Raw genomic sequence first — 19,745 nt, forward strand, 5'->3', positions numbered from 1 at the left:
CTTTCTGAGACACTCTCAGTTTGCGCGCATTGCATTCCTTAAACCACTGCCATTTTTAACCAGAATTCTAATTCTGGTTAAAAATGGCAAATTCTAATTTAATTTATTTTTAGATATGTATACCATTCACTATGTTTGTCTTTAGGAAATGTTTTTAAATCATTTAAATAAAAACTTAGATGCGTTACAATCTGAAAGACGCTTTTATTTGAGATAAACTGCTGCTGAGGAAGGATTCAGACCCTGAGTTCTTAGCTTATCTGCCAAGGCAGCTGTTTTATAAAGGAAGCAACACCTTCAAGCTTCTGTCTGGCCAACCCTTACTACATCTCAAAGTCCATCTGCTGCTGTCTGCAGACAATATCAGTCTTACCCATGCACACACTCACACTTTATCTATACCTGTTTGCATAACATTAAAAGATTCAAACAGATTCTGAATAGTAATTACTTATTCTGATAATGTCTTACACTTTGGCAAACTCTGTCAGAAACCATGCCAGCAAAAATAAAGGAAAGACTGTTTCATATGACTGACTAGTACAGCAAAAGCTTGGCCCCCTTTGCTTTTAACCCTGACTGTAGTTAGTTAGTTAGTTACTTAGGCTAAAATGTCACTAATGCAATCATGGATCACATTTAAAGTGGTCATTTTATTCTCATTTTCAGGTTCATAATTTTATTTAGGGGTTGTACCAGAATAGGTTTACATGGTTTAATTTTCAAAAAACATCCTATTTTTGTTATACTGCAAATTACTGCAGGACCTCTTTTCACCCTCTGTGTTAAACGCTCCATTTTAGCTACCGAGTGAAGCATCTCACTTCAATTTGATATTTGTTAGTAGTTGTGCACGCACAGTACCTAGTTAAGGACTAAGCGTATCATAAGCAGAGTAGTGCGGGTGCTGACAAGCCGGTAACCAGGGCTTGGGTTCAGCTGTACATGTTCCCGAACTAGCTTCGCAACCTAGACTGGAGCAAGAGTTTCAGAGTGCTAACTTGATTTTTACTTAAATGTGCACTATCTCTAAATCAGGATAACAACATGTCAACTATGTCAATGTCAAGCTCTGTGTGTTTTTTTGAGATCGTGCCACTACGAGAGCATTATGACACGTGTTACAAAGTGACGCAGATAGTTTACAGAAGTAAAAGCTGGACTATTATTGAGCTGTTTTCAGGCATTTCAGGAGCAGTGTTTTCTGTCTGAGATGGTAAAAATAAAACAATAAAGGAAAGGGGAAAAAGCCAAAAAGCACAATATGACCTCTTTAATGTGATTAACATTGCATTAAAAACATCATTGGCCAAGTGTTAAAAGAAAAACAGAACTGGGGCAATGGGAAAGTTGGTCAATAGCTGGGCTACCAAAGTTTGTACAATTTGAAGTTGATATAGTGTTGGTAATGTTGGTCTAAATGCAATAGTTATCACATTGGAAGGTGGAGCCATCTATATCCCATTTTCTGCCCCTTACTTAACTAAAACACCCACATCATGCACTTCTAGGAATACAAAAGTTCCCCTGAATGTCATTTGGTTTCATTACTGACCTCTTTCCAACTGTTTTCATTAAGGTTTCAGGGTGAGGAGCCACAAAAACTACTGCCAAAAACAGCACTACCATGCGCTACTTGTTCCAAGGTGCCCCTTAGGGTGACTTCTAAGGACGCTGTGTCATTATGGTAGAAAAGTTCAGGGGAAAAGGTTATTGCTTCCAATCTGGCAAGGTTGAAAAAAAGGAAACATTATGATTCTAAGCTAGAGGGCACTACTGTGGCCTAATTATAGTCCAGATGGTCTGAATAGGTACTTCCAACAATTAATTACTGAATGTCCATGTGCTACACATGGCCAGTATCCCTCCAAAGGGTGAGCAAACACATCCTCAGTTCATTTGTTCATGACATGATGATATTTTTAAAGAGAATGTTCTTTATATAAATCAGGTACCCTAACCTTGATGTTTACATCTTACTGCACAGCTTTACTACCTCTGTCACATGACAGATTGATTTTGTTTGCAAAACACATTCTCTCTAGAGAAAATCCCTGCATTTTATGACCTTGCTTTTAGCAATCTACCTTTTATCTCAACCCAAACCTAACCCCTATCTCTTCCCCTGTTCATGACCAAACTGTATTAAATGAAGTTTGCACACAATTAACTAAATGTGTTCCAATGAATAGGAAAATGCAGGGTAAAGGAAAAGGATTTAGAACAAGGGTTACTGTGGAATTCTGGCATCCTATTCAAGGTTCACAATGTTCATAAGAGATCAGGAAACAGAGCGTCACTTCCTGACAATTGTCTGACTGGTCAAACGACATGAAGTTTTATCTTTTACTTAAGATAGAGTTGGACAACTGCCTTTCCCAGCAATATGAATATGATATGTGGCTTTGCCTTGGCCACTGGCCACCATTTTTCCTATATGACAATTAACGTTGATATATATCATGTATGACAAAGCCCATGGGCCCCATTATAGGATCTGGGATATCCAAAGGGTCTTGTGAAGACACTTCAAACCTATCTTCCTTTGACAGATACAGTACACTCCGTTCTGCTTTAATAAGAGGAAAGAGCTGCTTGTATCTTCCCATTCAGAAGTCTATTTTCATGAGTTGGTAGTAAGCTTCAAGTTGGAGATTGTGGGGTGCACATTTTTAGAAGGGTCTGGAGTCCGATAGAGGGGGAGAAAGGGAGGGGGCATAACAGAAATGAATTGTAATTAAAGAGGAGAGTCAAAACAGCACAACAAGGCACAATTATGGAGCATGTGTGATCATAGAGTACGACAACCATCGGTAGATGTAACAAAGGGGAAACATAAAGAGTCTTTACTGAGGGTAACTTGCTCTGATGTGGTACATTTTATGCAGGGGGCATGTTAGAGTTATGGTAATGACTCATCAAAAGTACAAATAACTGTTTTTATAGACCAATGGGAGTAGCCCCAATATCAAGTTATCACTCTCAGTGAAGATGATCCTGTAAGTTGCATGTGGCATAAAGAAAAGATTAACCTGGAAAAAAGACGCAAAAAAACGTTTGTAAGCTGTGGCGTCAGATGTGGAATGCAATATTTCGAAAGAGCTGTTATCACAGTTGATGGCAAATGTGAGTTGGGGCATGTATTTTACAAACTCGAAAACCATGAATTAACTGATACCTAATGCATTAAAGCTTGCTCACACCCCATGGCCTTCATTTTTGTTTCCGCACTGATGCTGTGATAATTCACTTTCACTGTAAGAGCTCCTTTTTTGCTCAGTCACTCAAACAAAAGTCTTGACTTGACTCATCAAATTCTCAAGGCGCAGCCGAAAGCAATTACAGAGCCTCTGGGTGGAAGAGCTATAGCCAAGGCCTTTTTCTTACTCCTTCACTAATAAAGGCTCGTCTTACAAACAAGATGAATCATGCTCCTCTTTTCCTTAAGCCTCAGCACTTTGGTGAAACCTCTCAGACAAGCACTGTATGCTCATTACATGTATACCTCAATGCTGAAAACAATAATGGCTCAGATTTCCACACCATTTTAGACTAACGTGCAGCTCTGTCGGGATGTACCATGCGTAAGATGCCTCTGCAAGGCCCTTTGTCTCTTTCTGAGCTCTGATAATTTTGGTTTTGAAAGGCATGCCGCTCTCATCTGAATCTCTGGATAAGAGTAATTTATGTTTTTCTTTTTGTCACATTATGTGTGAGAATGAAATGGTAATAGGTGTGATTATGACACGTGATAGTAACACAAGGATTGCAGGTTACACGGTATGTGTTCAAGTAAAAAATGGGGATTCATTCTAACGCATTTATCACTTATCTAGTAATGTGGAGCAGATGAGTAATAGGATAATAAGCCGGGTAGTATACACAAAAGTTCTGTTGTAAGATGGATGCATCTCAGTAATGCAACTGAGAAATACGCAAGCTGTTCTGATTTTCCACAAAGGGCATCTGGCACCATGATGTTTCTGTAAAGTTTGGTGGCACTGATTTTATGGGATGACATGGATTTACTCCCATCTGTGTAAGAGTCAAAAATAATTATTTGTCTGAAGGCAGACACAATCTCTGTGTGGCACAGACACTATTTTAGGCAGTAAGGGGAGAAATCCCAAATCCCACTTTGAGTATTTCAGATTATGAAAACTATATTATATATTCTTGAAAACATAGAAACCAGGAATTATACAACCCCAAGCATCTAAATTAGGCTACAGTTTCTAGCAACTGACTGAATGTCAACATGTCTACACTCGTACAGTTAAAAAATAAATAAATTAAGCTTAATAAATTAAAGAGGATTACGTAGAAATGCATATATGACTCCCTCTGCCTCCCTTTCCCCCCTTTCTAGTTGTAGATTATCAGTTCACAAATTAATCCATCCATGGTATTGTGCCGATATGAATAATTCTGCAATATAAATATCAAATGAAAACGCAGTGCTTATATAAATTAACCTTAATGATCCTGACAGATTCGAGAGACATACATTTAATAATCAATCTTTAACATAGATCTGAAGTAAAGGTGTCTTACCATAGTCATACAGAGAGTAGTCTAATGATACTGCTATTCTGCAGAAAAAGCAAACAAAGCCAAAAAAAGAGTCCCTTAGAAAGCAGAATCCACATCTTCATCCTGTGTGTTTGCCTCTATCTCAGACAAGAAATCTCTCCAGAGTATCACAACTGCAAGAAACTACAGCACAAATGACTGGCTGGACATTGTTCCTGCATTAAGGAAACATTTATTTTTATTCTTTGTTTTCTAGCATTTCAAGGCAAAATTTGTTAAACTCTGTGAACACTATGTAAAGCGAGCAGAACAAAGATTCACTAGGACTGTTGTCTGCTAATGCAATCGGGGGCTGCTAGCTAGTTACCTAGTCTGGTTAATTAATCCCCAGAGGTTTAGAGAGAGCAGAGGCTACAATCTTGATAGGCCTACTGGGCTCAATCAACACCACATACTGAACATTGTATATGCTATAAAAGTGTTGTAGTAAACACATTCTCTTCCCTCTGCCAAACCCTAGGGAGCTCTTAATCAAACCACTGTGCACACATGATGGTGCCTCTGCACAAAATGAAGAGAAGAATGGAGAGAAAAGACAGAAAAGTGTGTGAACTCACAGGCCTTTGGCCTTTTATCTGAACTCCTCTGTGACATTTTAGTGCTGCTGCTCTCTGTGGAGACTGTTTTGCCAAATGATTGGAAGAAATCATATTATATTAAAGGAAATCATGCATTGTTTTTAAATATGTGCTTCACCTTGTATGGTTTTTTGTCTCACAGAGTTAGTTAGCATAATGCAATTAGTGCAATTTCATTGATCTATCTTTTGTTATTCAACACAGAATGTGATCATTGGCGATCTGTTTTAATGTAACGGTTGTCCCATTCAATCAAACATTACAGACGTTATGAGCATAATCTGTCAAAAAGCCATTTTTCTTCTCACATGACAAGCATGGATGTCACTCTTGCTTAAAAATGCATTTTTTTCCTGGTTAATTGACAGTTACATAAATGGAAGATTAACTTTCTTATGTGTTCAGGGATCATTGAGCCATTTTAAGACCGCTGGGCAATTTAAACCTGGCTAAAAAAATGCTTTTGAAAATGCTTGTACTGCACCTGTTAGGAAAGCTTGATTATTCAGGAAAGACTGATAAAGTAAGTAATAAATAATGTGTTTATTAAAAGACATCTTGATGGTATCTTGATTCTGTAATTTGGTATGTATCTGCTTCAAACTGTTTTTTTTGGTGAGTAAGAAAGAACATGACAGGAGGTGGGGTGATTCAAACGTGGTGAATAACGATAGCTTTTTCTCCAACTTTAACACCTGGTATATAGGGAGGAGGGCAATAAAAACACCAAGAAAGATACATTCTATTTTTTAATAACTGGTGGTAAACTTCAAAAAGAATAGGCAGTTAGAGGAAGACAGTAAAGGTTCCAATCATATCACCAGGGCAGAACATTCATCATCCATCGAGGCCTTCTTGTAAATCACCACAAGGTCTTGGCCCCATATTACCCAGGACATAGCCAGAAAATAAATAATTAAAAGCCCATTTTCTGATGTGAAGTTCCTGAATGATAAATGATGAGGCTTGGATGGCAAGCACGAGGAGTCAAGCTCTCAAGCCATTCAACATTTGGTGGAGGGAGGTGAAGGATAAGGCAGCGAGTTGAGTACATGGGTTCCAGTATTACAGAAGCTGAATGACCGACTGACTGAACAGAAGAGATATGATCTCCAAACAACAGGGAGTTAATAAAGTTAATGTTATACCATGGTTATATTATGTTTTTTAGTGCCTTCTGGACTCACAGAAGTGCTACTGCTTCTATATAGATTTTCTTCACAACTTCCTGTTCCTCTACATTTGTTGCATTTTTAAAGTTAAGTCACAATGCATAGTCAACGTTAACATTTTAATTTACATAGTCCTTTTATAATACAACAATCATACACAGAAACATTAAATTAAAATTAATAAAATTACTTTTATAAAACAGATTTGTATTGTATTTGAAAAAGTACTAACTTTGAAAACAAATCTCCCTCCTGTGACAATAAAGACTATCTATGTATCTATTTATGCACTGCAATATAATGATACAAGTAATAAGTATATTATACAAACATGACATTATCTATAATACAAATGTGTTTTGTATCTGAAAGCTTCACCAAACTATTTATCAGACCATCCCATGTTTAATATGTGATAGTTCTCACTGTGAATCATATCAGATATTAGTCATCTCTTATTTTGAGGGCAAAAGCAGCTCTGTCTGGTTTTTATCTCTCAAGCTCTCTGTCCCAGAAATTACCCACCTATCTCACATCTATAAAAAAAAAGATAACAGCAGAACTATCCAAACTTCATGTTGTTGTTTAGATTCCTTGCGAATACAGAGACCTGATAAATCTGCCCTCCAGATTTTATGCAGCCACAAAGTGACTAGTGATAGGGCAGCAGAGGTGTTTGTGGAATGTTTCTTTGCTTTAAAGCTTAGGTGTGTTTTGCATTTTTATTTTGATTTGAAATCCAATATTCATCCTACTGTACGTTAATGTAAAATAACAATCATAATGTGATTATGCATGCATGTAGAGCAATGTCATGGCACCAATGTCAATAGCTAATTTCATTCGTGTTGACTGACCACTTGACTGACAAAAACATTGCATTAAAATAGGAAGCAGAAAATTATACACAAAACAAAACAAGAAGGAAAATGTAAATGATAATTTAAAGTATAAATAACAATCACAAGAAACACATGAAGAATCAGTGATGAAGATATAAATACAGGAAAATACAAGCAAAAAAGTTAAAATTTTGAGCTTACTTTTCTCAGACCCTCTGGGAGGCATTTCCAATGGTTTTTGTTCTGCATTTTGGCACAGTTAAAAGGCTACTCCCAGAACACCTGAAGGAATATCGGTTATAGTCAATAAGCTACTTTTAGTACTTTTAAACTGATACGAGCCTTTGGGACGAAGAAAAAATTCTGTGGCTTGTCTAAATATCAAATGAATAAGAAAAATATTATTAATAAATGGCGTTGCTGACAGCTTACATACCATGCAGGTACTCAGAAGATACTTATATTTACCTTTATCTAAACAGAAATGAAACAGAAAGGATTTGAGTGTTTACTTAAAAAACATAATTCATTCTAGGTGGGGAACGCTTGCAAAGAATATACAATCATGGAATAATATAGCCCTCCATTAAAACAGATGCTAATGAAATTCTTACTGGGTTTAGCAGCTCCCAAAGTAGGGTGAGATAGGGTTCACTGTAGACGTTATAGACTCCAGAATATGTTGAGGAAAGTCATGTTTTCATCCCTATCATGTGCAACACTGACTAATATCAGATGTCAATATTACATACAGTATTGGCTCACACACACACACAGACAGACAGGCACACAAATGCAGGCATATGAGAGTTTAGGCAAAACATGTTTCAGGGCTCAGTCTATAGCCACTTCCTATCCTCACTTTGCAATACTGTGGCTTAGTTATCATGTCTAACACAGTCAGGCTCAAGAACGCATCTCTGCATTTCCAGGAAGAGGATTTCCACAAGCTCAAATTCAAAATTACTTTCTTCCTCTCTGTGAAACCTCCCTCATACAGTAACACCTTTCCTATCTGCAAAGACCTTTGTGTGATCTTCGACAGCCAACTGTCCTACAGCATTATAGCCACAATTTGTTCTCTACAAGATCCACTGGATCACACCGGGAGCTGCTCTCATAAGAGAGAGCTCTTGCTATTGTCATCTCCAGACTCGACCACTATGAGTCTCATAATCGGCCTCTTTACATTAGCTTTTTGACCCTGACAGATAATCCAGAACACTGCAGTCCATTTTCCAACTATCCATTTCCTTTCTGAAACAAACTGTTTCGGGCTTTTTAGAAATATATCTGTATAGCACATATCAAAAACCAGCGTTACAAAGTCCTTTACGATGAACACATTAAACACAACAATAAAATACACAGGAATGTAAGAGGCAGGCATAACGAAAAACTTAAAAACAATGAATGGTTAACAACAATGAATGCAGTCACAGACTGGAGCCAGAGTCTTCACATAAGAATCAGAGGTAACAGAAAAACCCGCCAAGTGGATCGTTTTTATGTGAGGTTACAACCCCTTCACACACAGGCAATAAAAAAGTGATTGATTTCCTTAAGAAAAAATACATATAGCCTTTTTAAGTGCAAACTCAACAGTTACGAATGAAAATAAACCTAAAAATATTAAAGAAAAATTATAAGTAAGCCTTTTGAAAAAAATAAAGTCTTCAAAAGTGACTTGAAAGAAGACACTGATCGTATCCTTCCACACCCGAGGAGCCCTAACAGCAAACGTTCTGCCCTTAAGTGTGAGGTGGGAACGGTGTGATCCTGACTGAGGATCTCACTGTTTGGTAAGGGAACAGCAGTCACATATATATTCTGGGGCCAAACCACAAAGAGCTTAAAAAGTAATAAGTAAAAGTATCTTAAAATCAATCCTAAAGCAAATGGCCAGCCAGTGCCAACATTGGGAACAGAAGAGTCTTGTGACACATTCCATACATGAAAAATCATATCTACCATGCAGTCCAAAACAAATTTCCTTTCGAGGACAATAAAGTATACTACTACTACTACTACCATATCCATCTTGACCCTTAACCTTCAGCCTTTCTCCCTGCCACAACTCTATACCAACTCACGGTTTGATGAGACACTAAAAGTCTAATTAAAGTATTTCTCTATAACTATAAATAGGCATTACTGAATAGGCAATAATCAAAGGCACAGTTTGGAAAAAATAATTCCATAACATAATTTTATGATTTTTACACTCAAAAACTCAAGTAATCGCCTTCATTAGGTCTGTGTGGGTGCAGTTTGACCAGATTCGGCTTACTCAGATTTTGATTAAAATCAACTGAAATGAATGATTGGTGCTCGATTACATGGCATCACATTTTTCTCAACTAAGCAACACCCACTTCAATAAAACTTTAGTAGTACATAACTCTTTGTTTGCTTAAGCACGGATGCAGCCATTGATAAAGGTTTCCTATATCTGCTAATTGTATAAACTGTATAGTGTAATTGCAATGTAAGGAGTCGAAAATTAGAAAGTACATTTCTGCTGCATGAGCACGCACACACACACACACACACACACACATACAGAAGTTTCACCTTTTTATTGTGTATCCAGACGTTGCACTTTTACAAACTTTCCAGAAGTCTAAACTTTGAGCTGTGGATGCCAGTTCCCTTTTCCCCAGCTTTGGGATCATAACATATTGTAATGTAAACTCAGATAAAATGAGCCTCAATTTGCCTGTCTTAGTGGCCCTGCTGAATGTGATTCCATCAGCTGTGGCAGGGAACATTGTGCCATATTCACTCCTAGAGATGAGATTAGGTCGGCACTGAAATATGTACTCATCCACGCGCAACCTTTCTCAATATATCACTGCGACATGAAGGAAACTAAAAAACCTTGGAATGTTAAGGAGTTTTGTTGTGAAAGCTTGGCCCGAAAACCTTTTTTCAGTACTTTATAGTGCATTGGGGTGTATTTCCACATTGAGTTTTACTGCAGACTCAGTAATCGATGCCCAGTTAGCCAAAAAATACTTAGTGATAGATGTCATTGATCTAAAGAATTGTAGGCCTACACGTTTTGAGCTTCAGCATGAACTGATGAGACCTTTTCTCTTCCACTTAGAATAAAACACATAATATGCACAGGTACAGACTCCTAAACTAGTTTGCCAACTACTGGATCAATATTACCCATTGTAGGTAGATGAAGTTATGAGCTAAGTGCTTTAAAGCAAAAAGCAAATGCAGTATGAAATGTGAAATAATTCCTCAATCAGTACTGCTTTCTCACAGTTAGTGTAACAGGACCCTTGATAATGCAAGTGGGGCGAGAGTTTACACGATATTTCAGACTTGACTGTGAACTTTGTATTGTATACATAATGATATTATGATCTATCGTAAAGCACCCCCAACATGCATTTGAGACGTCAAGCAGCTATAAATATATACTTTCCTTTATAATCTAAAGCTAAGATGGAGTAGGTGTTATCAAAGGTGTATCCTACTGCTGTAACTAGGATGAATGGGCAAAACATTGGGCTCTGTATTATTTTCATTTTAGTTCCCTTTAGCAATAATGCGGTCTCAGAAATGAAAATTTTTTGTAATTGTTCACTTTCATAAGCTCTATTGGTACGCGGCAGAGTCATCATAAAGAAAAATATCAGACAGTAGGTAAGTCCAGGGTGGAGAATATGATATAAATCAAATGCTGGATCATATATATTTTATATTATGTATAGAATGAAACTGTTAACATACATACGACAAACAATATATATCAGAGATTAATTCAGTTATCCACATTAGCGAGTACTGTGCTTTCTCATTAAATCATCCAGTCTGTTTGAGTATTTTATGATTGATTGAAAGCCGAACAAAACAACAAAATATTACCAAGTGGGATAACAAAATATAATAAAAACATCATGTTCAGGTGCTGTTAGCACTCAGTGGCATTTATGTGATTAGTAGACGTTGAAATTATCAGCTCTGCCCACTATCATTGAGCCGCGCCCTGCCTTAAAGATCTTTCCCATTCAATTTAACGGCATGTTGCCCTCGTCCTCCTTAACTATTTGCCTGTGCCGTTCTGAGGCAGTGCATCACTTCTGCTTTCTCATTGGACAGGACCACTCCACAGTCCTAACTGAAGATGGGTGACCATTACCTCCCACCCAACTCTGCTGCATCATTTAGCTCAGATTTAATTAACTCCAACTAGCCTGACTCCTGAAGTGATGGCTGCAGAGGACTGCCCATAGGGGGTTTCTGATCAAGAAGTGGACAGGAATACAAACTAGGACTTCAAGCCAAAGGAAAACAGATTAATAAGCTGGTGATGCCACAGCTTGTGAAATGCATAGAATAGCGCTGTGTGCTATGGCCAAAGCTTTTCCCTCTACACCCAGTCCTTAATTTTACTGGTATCCATAACCTCCTTCCTTCTAGCTCCCTCTCTGATTTTTCACTTCTGCGCTTAATTAGGCCCTACAGTTAAACAATGCTCTCAGCTTCTGAGGGTCTTACTTTACTAGCATTAGGGAAAAAAAGAGGGAGAGTAGAAAAGGGTAGATTCACATTGAAATCACATACAACTAGACAAAAAAACCTATGGTTACTGGCTCTGTGGCTCCTTTTAACCAGCTTACACTCACACATGCACACACTAAGACAGATAATACATACAATATCATACAATTGTTCTATGTGGTTCGACATAGCGGTGTGGTCCGACACTATTTAAAGGCATGTCTGTTCTGGCCCACGTTCTTCCTGGATACCAAGTGCTCATGGATATGAGGACTCCTCCACAACACTGTCAGCACTGCCTGACAAATGTGCTAGCCCTGCAAAATGCTTGTAGAAGCACAAACATATCTGGACTATTTATCTTCCTGCTGGAAAATTTATCAGAATATGAAAGCATATCAACCACATCCATTTTGTTTGGAATCAAATCTGACAATAACAGGCAGACATTGGGCAGATGATAGATGGCAAAATGTAGAAGAAAACAGAAAGTAGCAATTTCACACTAAAATTATTTCATGTTTAATATCTGGTTGGTTTCCTTTCAGCTATTCACATTTCAGTGTGAGGGAGCAATTCTGAAGTTTGATGTGCCTTGAAATAACTGTGGTCAGAGATACATTACTGACTCTAACTCAGTAAAAATCATCTTGCCTTATGGATCACCGTTTGTTAGACCTCAAATTTATCAACTGTACCATTCAAACATACATTCAATGATTCAAACAGTTGAAAATGCCATGTATCATAACATAACAATAATTTTTGAAGGGGTTGCAACACCTAAAGGAATACTTCAACACTAGTACCACCCTCATATCTGAATGGTGGATATAAAGCTGGCGCCAGGAGCTCTTTCATTTAACTTAGCCTAGGCAGATTTTGTTATAGAGTGAGGAAGTCTAGCTGTTCCCCCCCGTTTCCAGTCTTTGTGCTAAGCAAAGCTAAAAAACTGCGAGCTGTAGCTTCATTTTTACTATACAGATGTGAGAGTGGTATCAATCTTCCCATTTGACACTTTGCAAGAAAGCGAATAAACCTATCTCCCAAATTTTGAACTATTCCTTTAAAAACACGTCCAGACACAGCACCTGTTCAAACGGGTCCAGTTGGAATGGTCCCTGTGACATTTGGAGATTTTACAACATGGACACATTCGTAATTATGCCCTTTTGTGACCTACTAATTTACTCGATTAGTTTTAACTTCAACCATTCCCTCTGACTTGAGTCAAATATGACTTGACTGACTTGATTAATATGTTTCATTACTTCACAGTTCTGCACATTATGTTTGATCTCACCTTGGCACCAACTGTGGTTGTCCTTAGCACAGAGCTGATTCCTGAATGACAAAAAGAAACCGGATTCCTAACAGAGCTGTTCCAACATTTACTGTCACTGTATTACTGTACTGTACAGAGTCAATGGCACATTTTTCACTCTGTCTGCTCTCTGTGAGCAGCTTGAGGCCTTGCTGAGCACATTAATCCTCTGGGATGGGGCCCTTTAGAATCATTTATTCACAGTTGGGGGTAAAGCACAGAGGAGTCAAAGGTCAGTACTTGGCCATTCATGTCACCATAACCCTGGGGCTTTTCCATCAATGTACACTCTCCATCTGGGTGAGAGACCAAAAAGGTCGAGGCACACATTGTTGGGAGCAGTACTTTCAGCAATTTTCTGGTCACTGGTATCTCAAGCAATGCTGTCACAGTTGGATTAGCACATGCCATCTGGTGCATATTTTCAGCCAAATTTGATTACAGTAACATGAGCAAACACACTGGCATCGTTGTTCATTTATGCAATTTAAGGTATATATTAAAGTGGAATTCAATTATTGCAAGACGTTGTCATAAAGAGGTAAGCAAAGACAATGAATAACTGCCAGTATATAATCAAAATAACTGTTGTGACAGATACAAATAAACAGCAAAGACAGAACCACACGATTTGACCTAATTTTAAAAATATGTACATTTAGAAATGGTTCAAACAGCATGGATGTGAGTCGTTACAGTAAACAGCAATAGCTTACAGTAATAGCAGAAATTCCATAAGCATGCAATTGTATTTCTTCTACGGGTCAAGCACTGTAGTACACAATAACTCTAAGGCAAAACTCTCATTGGGTATTCATTGCCAGAAAGCTGCCTGTTCACAAACAAAGAAACAATAAAGGTATGACACAGTAGCTGAATATTTAAATAGCCTGAAGAACAATTCACATGATTTCACATAATTACTATCCTTGGATGTCTATTCAACAAGGAAGCAAATAACTGCTCTTGGCAGAACATGAGGGGGAAATTAAATGTTGAGATTCATTTTATAAAGACTGGATTTTTTGTGGCACAATCCATTTTGTATAATCGTGGTCTAATGGGTGCATATACTAATGTACAGGCCTCTTTTCCCACCACAAGTTTCTAAAGTTTTACAATGTGAGATACAAATAATGTCATTTTAACTATTACGTTACGAAGTAACGTTAAGTACTGAGGTCATGCTGTTCATTTGTGCCAACTACTGCAAACTGATCCAAAGTCTCATCTCTGTTAAACTCTTGATGGTTCCTTGATTGAGAGACTGATAGGGAGAAAGAGAGATTGGCATAATGCGTAGATGTTCTAGTTAGGCACTCTTCCATTCTGCGGTTTCACATGTAAAGAACTTTCATTGCAAGTTGAAATTCACTCTTCAGCACTCCTGTCAAAAACAACAACATCAGTGCTTCCGCTGCTTTCAGGATTTTCACCCAGCACTTTGGTGCATCATCACAATGGCAGTTCTGTCTCAACCCATCTTTCATCTTTGGCACTGTTCGTGCTTTCATTATAACAACTCATCTTCATGTACTTTCAGTAATTCGCCATTCATAGTCGCCTTTGGGGCCATAAAGCAGAAATAATGATGGAAATAGACAATAATAAATATGGCTAGGATTCCATCTTGGTCCACAGCATAGTGCGCTGAGGCACATTAAAGGATGTGTTTCTTCCGGAAAGCAATTCTGACCAAAACTGTGCTTCAAAATGAGTGAATGAATCATATGGGAATGGACTCAGCATTATTCCTATTGCCTTCACAAAAGAATTTTCTTTAATGTTTTTTTTCTTTGTTTAAAATTTTTTTTAAATAAATTTTCGCTTTATAGGAATAAAAGAAAATTAAGGAGAGAGACAATTTACAAATGACAAGCGTCTTGGGGTGGATTCAAAATGAGATCGACTGACTTTACCAATCAGGAAAAGAAAGTGTTCCTGCTTATAATAGATCATGAAATCAGAAGGAGAAGACCTCAGATGTGACAAGAAGTGTGGAATGGGGTCAGTCTTCAAGTCACACAGCCACAGGTGCTTTTCCCACATACTACATACAAGCTGGTGGCTGATTGAAACAGAGCTGTAAGTTACTCTTGAAGAGGCTGCATGGTAAAAAGAGCTCAGTGCTTCAACAGTCAGCAATTTCACCAAACATCAGGGCTAAGGAACCATGAACTATAGCGAGCTATTTTTACCAACTTATTCAACAGAGATATTCTGAGCGTGGGGGAAGAAACTAGAGGACCAGTTGAAAGGTCCTTTAGTCATCAGGTCCATGCCATTTGTGAAGTTATATAAAATAAAATGAAACTATACCAGAAAAGAAATCATGTGCATTTATGGTACTTAAATGTGAATGTACAGTTTACGTGGTTGTGTCATGATGAGCCCTATATTCTCAACGTCTACCCTGAGACATAACATAAAAAGGTCTCCCTGGAGGTGTAATGCACTTAAATTGTGCCCTCAAGTTTAGAGCTAATGCTTCGTAGAACACTCCATCACATCCTCATGGAGGTCAGACCTCTGAAGAATGCAGACTTTCTCTGAAATTTTTCCCAGGAAAGATGTGTGAAAATGTAGCCACATATCTGTCATTGCATTACACCACTGGCAACATCCTCACTCTCCATCTGAGTGCAGCTGAAACCTTAAGTGCCAGAGGACTATTTGGATAGACCCATGCTTGCTTTTGTTTCTGTGTCACATGATTTTTCCCTGTTATGTAGTCATAGAACATTCATTCCTCTAGTCAAAGGAAAAACACAGTAAACAGAAAAACAGGAATTGTTTTAAATTAATCCGAATTGCCACCACAAACTGTTCAGTCGGCTACGAGCCTTTTGATATCATAAAGAATCAAAGGTTGAAATTTCCAACACAGTTATTACCACAGTGCAACTGAGAGGTGTGTAAGCAAAGATGAATGTACTCATTCAGCACTCCATCCCACCATTCAATTCAGTCGAAGTGTCCTCATATGTGTAGCCGCTCTTGAAGGGTATGCTTGTCTGAGTTCTTAGGCTATGCACTGACGGAACAGGCAGCCAGCAGACAATCACAGAGGAGCTTAGTGCGTCCATTAAGGCTGTCAGTTAGCAAGGGCCTTGATTAATTGCACACTGCATAGTGGCAAATTAAGGCAGGTCTCAAGCCCCCTCCCAATAATTAGGTAAGAATAGATTGCCAGAGAAAGGAGGGTGAATACTGGGTGCCTGGCGTCACTCAATCTGTCTTACATGTAATAAAAGGTCTCACACTGTATAAGCATTGGCAATAAACGTGTGTGTGTGTGTGTGTGTGTGTGTGTGTGTGTGTGTGTGTGTGTGTTTGTGTGTGTGTGTGTGTGTGTGTGTGTGTGTGTGTGTGTGTGTGTATATGTATGTATGTATGTATGTGTTGAGGAGTATATTTGCATGCATAACTGTGGCTTGTGATAAAATGACTGAGGAAGTAATGATGGTGCATACATTTATGTCTGCCCTCTATGGCTCTTGCTTGTAAGCTTGTGCATAGTGTAAAGTATGTGCATGGAATGTATGACTTAATGCAGTATACCGTGACTGCTTGTGCACGTGTGTGTTTTGCTACAGTATGAATGAAAAAAAACAATGCAAATATAGCAGTACATCACAGGTGATAGTTCCCTCATGCAGCCACCACTGTGGCCCCACCCTGTGCTGGGTCTCAATCACTGCAGCTGTGGATACACCAGTCCTTTTAATGTGAATGTTATCATCTGATCATGCCGGAATGCATTAAGCGACAGGTCTAAGTACTGCCAGAGAGGATTTTATATCGAATGAGCCAAGCCATGTCCTGAATTCCACTAAGACTGGACTCTGGGGAAAAGTGAACCCAATTGAAACACAATCTAGACATTCTTGTTGTTGCGTCAGCAGAGTCATACCCTGAGGTGATTCCAAACACGCTGCAACAATTCGCCAGTACTGACAGAATTCCACCAGCCACGGCCTTGATCTCAGACTCACACTCTGTCACTAAAAAAACTGTGGTTCTGTCCAACCATCCACTGGTGGGGGTCATAATAATAAAGTCATTGTTAATGCCTAAAACCTTTTGAAAATATGATCGCTTACCCCAACACTCACATTCTCAGTCATCTGTCTCCTGTCCATCTGATGGAACTAATGTGCTTCAGTTTTCAATGCAGCCGTCTACACCGGCCTCATAATGATTCGCTTCACTTGCATATTTGCATATAACTCCAACTCATGTTTGTTTAGGGTGTGGAAAATAATTGATTATTAGATGCATCGAGACGAGGACTTGGGCGATTCTGAATCGATCCACAAATATCAATAATCGATTAGAGGTTAATTCATAGTTTTCACGTGATGTCACGTTCCAAGGAAAACACTCCCTTGGACGGCAAAAAATATGTTATTTTGGCCCACCTGAAGGACATTACAGGCCCCTTGCTGGAGCCCCTGCAGTTTGCCTACAGGGCTAACAGGTCAGTGGATGATGCCGTCAGCTTGGGACTGCATCAGATCCTGCAACACCTCGACTCTCCAGGGACATATGCAAGGATCCTGTTCGTGGACTTCAGCTCGGCGTTCAACACCATCATCCCGGACATCCTCAGCACCAACTCACCCAGCTCACTGTGCCAAACTTCCTGACTGACAGGAGTCAGCAGGTAAGACTGGGGAACATCACATCTAGCACCCGGACTATTAGCACTCGAGAGGGTCCAACTGCAGACTTCCACTGTCAGGCCACTTCCGCTGCAGACCTCCTCTGTCAGGACAGGAAATACACGCAAAAACTACAAAATAAAAGCATGCGATTTGACAGGAAACTCATTCAAAAATTATAAAGTTTAATCACGTAGACATAGGGGGAGGGTTTTTGTCGTTGATTTATATGAAATTATTTAGTCAACATTGTAAAGGGAAACTCGCAGGCTAATTCCTTAAATATAGCATATTAATTTGAGCCTATTCTACTTAGCTCTTAACGTGCCAATGTAGCAACAAAGCTGACTATATATCGCTTCAATCATTCAACTAGTAACAGCATCCTTTTTACAGGCACTATTTATTTATTCTGTGAAAATATGACGTTAATTCCGTCCTTGCAGCTAGCCACATCCATTCACAGGAAAACATCGTTGTTGATTAAGAGTGTAACTTAGCCTCTCTTCCAGTCATCCTAAAAGAAACACACACACACTTCTCATTCATAATTTACTTTTGAAGAGTAATATACTATGGCATTTTACTGCAATCAGCTGAATTTAATAGGAAAAACGGACAACTGTGGAAACTGGACTACAATTTGAGCTTCGTGGGAGTCTGTAGTATAACGGACGTTACGTTAAATAAATAATAGAAGCCTGGACAGCCCACTACTTGTCCCAGATGTGTGTGATACTGCAACAAAGTTCAAGTTTTAAAAGCCTTAAACAAACCAACAAAGACTACTGCTCAAGGAGAGACCGCAAATCCGCCCTTTATGGTATCATATTATTATTAATCATGTCGTAATGACATTCATGTGGTGCGCAGCATAGTTCGTTTGGAAAACGTATATGTGTTTATCTTATTAATATATTTTACATTAGTCATTAAAAATAATGGTTTTTGTTAAATGACTTACTGACCCCCACAGATGCATGATTAAGAGCTCAGACCGTAACTAGAACCCTGCTGGACTATGTGGACTATCAAACTCTACAATCCGTAAAAGTGAACAGACATGCAATACAACATACCTGCATCAATAATTTTGTAAATATCCACTTTTTAAAAATGAATGGAGACAATAGCCTACTGTAATAATATTTTTACTTTATTCACTGTACACACACGGATTACACAATTAGAAAAGGAGTTGGCAGCAGTGACTGATTTGCATTATCCAAAACATTTTTAAAAAGTCTGAATGCATGGGTCTTGGCATGTTATATCAAAATATCTACAACGCATTCAGACTTTACTCGATGTTTTGGATAATGCTAACCAGTCACCTACTGCTGTCGCGATGTGTAGAGTAGCAAAACAACTGAGAATGCATCACGTTATGTCCTGTGGGGACGTAAAAAACTGACTGGCCTGACAGTGGAGGTCTGCAGTTGGACCCCTCTCTTAGCACTGGCGCCCCCCAGGGGTGTGTGCTCTCCCCTCTGCTCTTTTCCCTCTACACCAGAGGTTACTAATAGGCGGACCGCGGTCCGAATCCGGACCCAGCCGCCGTCCTCTCCGGACCGCCGACCTACAGCACATTTATTATTGAGACTTACTACCTCGTGACGGAGCGTTTCTATTTTAACCCGCGCAGCTTTTCTAGCATTTACTGTACTGGTTTAGAGGACCAGGAAACTCACAGACCAATCGCATGTGCTCCAATCGTCTCATGTGACGCTGCTCAGCCAATCAAATCTGTGCATACCGATGCTTGCGAGTCGAGTCTGCGAGATTCACCAGAGACGTTTTGGAAACACACCCGAATGGAGGAGACGAAAGATAAAAGAGATTTCACATGACTTTTAATCAAGAATGTACAGATATTTACATGTATATTCCTCCCACGGGCAGTTCAAAACCAGAATATCTCATAGATCTCCAATATGCTAGCTGGAGCTCACGTTTCTCACTGAACAACAGAAAGTAGGAAAGTGGTAGCTCTGTAAGAGGAAATGAAAGAGAAGAGGAGGCATTACAGCTGTTCATTTGTTATGATGTGT

At 38.8% G+C, this 19,745-nt stretch overlaps 1 protein-coding gene across 9 annotated transcripts in view; it reads right to left on the minus strand.

Moving 5' to 3' along the window:
- The window catches only part of lingo2 (leucine rich repeat and Ig domain containing 2), a 241,994-nt gene that overhangs the window by 31,341 nt on the left and 190,908 nt on the right, over nucleotides 1-19,745 (minus strand). Inside the window, exon 1 of one of the 9 annotated variants that reach the window (XM_046030917.1) lies at nucleotides 13,010-13,028. The exons of the other annotated variants lie outside the window; for them this stretch is intronic. The gene's annotated coding sequence lies outside the window, so the exon portion shown is untranslated. Of the gene's footprint in view, nucleotides 1-13,009; nucleotides 13,029-19,745 lie in introns of those variants that run through there. 9 annotated transcript variants of the gene reach the window in all.

The sequence above is a fragment of the Micropterus dolomieu genome, linkage group LG19 (assembly GCF_021292245.1).
Source record: "Micropterus dolomieu isolate WLL.071019.BEF.003 ecotype Adirondacks linkage group LG19, ASM2129224v1, whole genome shotgun sequence".
Classification (NCBI taxonomy): domain Eukaryota; kingdom Metazoa; phylum Chordata; class Actinopteri; order Centrarchiformes; family Centrarchidae; genus Micropterus; species Micropterus dolomieu.